This window comes from Phalaenopsis equestris, unplaced genomic scaffold (genome assembly GCF_001263595.1).
Source record: "Phalaenopsis equestris unplaced genomic scaffold, ASM126359v1 Scaffold199515, whole genome shotgun sequence".
In the NCBI taxonomy this organism is placed as follows: Eukaryota; Viridiplantae; Streptophyta; class Magnoliopsida; order Asparagales; family Orchidaceae; genus Phalaenopsis; species Phalaenopsis equestris.
Window position 1 is genome coordinate 153,753 of NW_018219386.1, and position 3,214 is coordinate 156,966.

Below are 3,214 nucleotides of genomic sequence, written 5' to 3' on the forward strand. Positions count from 1 at the left end.
ATTCAGATTTATGACATTTTCGTAGAATTTCAATGGTTTCATTAATTTGTACACATATTTGAATGACTGACTCACAATATTTCTTATATAAATAAGGGTAATACAAAAATTAAAATCTTGCATTATACATAAATTTTTTTCTCTAGTGGCTTGTTAGTCCGTATGGTAGAATACTGCTAACAAAGTAGTTAACTATTTCTACATAGCATGGTATATGCTACTCAGCAATAGTATAAAGTTGTTCATCAGGAAGATTTTCATTTATGTTATCCTCATTGTTCGTTTCTTTTCCATGTTCAAGTCTTGACAAATGATCAATAATTTTATTATCAACTCCTTTCTTATCCACTATCTTAAAATCAAATTCTTCCAAAAGAAGGACCCATCTGATTAATCTTGGTTTCTTAACCTTTTTTGACATAAGATATTTAACAGCGAAACGATTAGTATGCACAATAATTTAGCTCCCATTAAATATGAACTAAATTTATCAAAAGCATATACTACTGCCAACAACTCTTTTTTAGTTGTTGTGTAATTAATTTGTGCTTCATTAAGAGTTTTGCTGGCATAATATACAACTTTAAAAATCTTATCATATTTTTATTCTAAAACAGCTCCGATAGCGTAATCACTTGTACCACACATTATATCAAACAGTTTTCCCCAGTCAGGTGAAACAATGATAGGTGTAGTAATTGACTTTTTTAATAAATTGAAAGCTTTAAGACAATCATCTCTAAAATCAAACAATATCTCTTTCTAAAAGTTAGCAATTCTAGAAAATTCTTTAATATACCTCCTATAAAATCCAGCATGTCTTGAAAAACCTCTTACAGTAGTTATTGAATTAAGAGGTTGTAATTCAGCAATAATTTGAATTTTTGCTTCATCCACTTCCATATCATTCTTAGAAAATTTATGTCTTAATATAATCCCTCCTATGACCATAGATTGGCATTCCCAATTAAGAATTAAATTTGTTTCTTCATAGCATTTTAAAATTGGATAATGGGCTCTAGAGTGAGCTGGTTTGACCACCCATGCTTGGTCCAAGGGGATGTAGAGGCCATGTACGATGACATGTGCCCTCCCCCCTCATCATGACTTGGACTAAGTCAAAACAGTAGGCTTGATGGGGTTTTAATAGTTTCTTCATGTAATGGTAGGTGTTATTGGGTCATTGATGACCCAAGAAGGATGGACCAAGGGTGAATTTAGGCTTGGGCTCCATGGGTTGGTTTGGAAATTTTATTTAGGTTTGGGCTTAGAGTAGGACCATCATGATAATCCTTTTTAATTAATTAATTAACAAAATGAAATAATGCATGGAAAGTAACCCTATAGTGATTGAGTTGACCATATGGTTATAGGGTTGACCATGTGGACATGGGTTGACCCTATGATCCATGGAGGTTATGATATGTGTCATAACCATATGATGTAAGTTTTAATTGGTCATTTTTTGTCCAAATTAGGGTTAAAACTAATTAATTTAACCACTAGTGCCACTAAGTTTTAGGTTGAAAAGGGCACATTAGGGTTTTGGTTTGGTTTTTAGGGTTTAATGGGGTTAAGGAGATCCCTAGTGATCAAGTTGGGTAGATATAGGACTATGGATAAGTTGGGTAGATCTAGGACTATAGATAAGTTCCTGGGGTTTTAAGTTAAACTTGGGTGATCCAGGGTATGTCTTGCCCATAGAGGTCAATTTGGGGTCCACACTTAGTCAAAACCCTAAAGCACCCAAACCCTAGAGTTAAAGAGTTTTGGGCTTGCCTTAATGGAGTCCCAAAATTCATAGCTCTTCATAGGGTGAGTCATCATAAAAGTGAGGTCAACAATTGCTAACTTGAACAAAATGTTCAAGGAGCATCCAACGTCGATGGGATAATCCTGACTAGAAAATTACAAGTTATCTCTGTAACAACGATAACTTCTTTGTAGGGGTTTCCTTGTTGGGGAAGATCGTCATCTGTGAACATGATGGGAGGGAAACCTCCTCCCCTCTGCATGGATTTGAGGTTACAAAACTCGCTCGTCCAAGTCCTCTTTTGGAAGCTTCGTATGTGGGAATCCATGTCGCCAAGGATAGCCAGGAGTACCCTGACAACATAGACGACACTCTTTAAGACTTATATGAGCGGAGCCTTTATCTCTAGTGCCTCAGTACGCCCTACTCGTTGCCTTTTTTATCTACGTAGATCCTACACTATCTCGGTTTGATACCGACTCTATTATCTAGGTTCTCATCCTTTGTCTTCCTCTCTGCATGCACATCTCAATGTCATCCCATTGGGATTCACATTGGCTACTACTCTTTGATTGCTCCATTCTCTTTGTGATCGTTCTATTCATCTTCATGTGAGGACATGACTCCACACTCACTGCACCTTCTAGAATATTGAATTCAAATATGTCTGAGAGTCCTGCCCAAGGAATAAAGTGCTGGATAAATGATAGAGAGAGGGGAGAGCAATAAGATAATATTGAAAGGTAAATTAGCTTAAATTTTATTTATGAAATGGACCCCTCATTTATAAGAATGTGCCTTTATATATTTACATGATGTATGACCACGAATTTATATATGCTTAAAAATATAAATATTTAATACTGCTGCTAAAATATTTAATCCCTCAGCAACTGTACCAAAACATAATAACAGTTATAGATTCGATAAATATGGACGTAATAAATATTCAATAATTGTAAAGTCACTGTAAAGTTACACTTATCAACGCAAGTATACGTATCACTCAAGTAATATAGGGCTTTAATTGAGTCTTAGATATCAATCCCACTGGGAGTAATATTAGAACTACAAACTAAGATTTTAGAAAAGAAATACTTTAATTGCAACAAAGAAGTTCAATTTTCTTATATGTCACTAATAGGCAATTGAAATAAATATGTAATTTTAATAACTATTAAATAACTAAATATACTAATGAAGGTTCAAATGTGATATTCAATATATAAGAAAGCATCCTTCTCCTTGTCAAGAAATTATAGTGAATGGATAAAGTGAATTAGTTCAAATTATATTGTGCTAAATAGAAGCATACCTATTCTTTACCCTTTGGTTCAGGCATAAAGAACATTGACTAATCCTACGCTTGCTTACTGAATATGCGGTTAGGCTGGGAGGATACCAGCTCTCACTTCGGAGCTCCCACGTTCCCCTCGCCTGAGGGCTAACATCTACACTTCA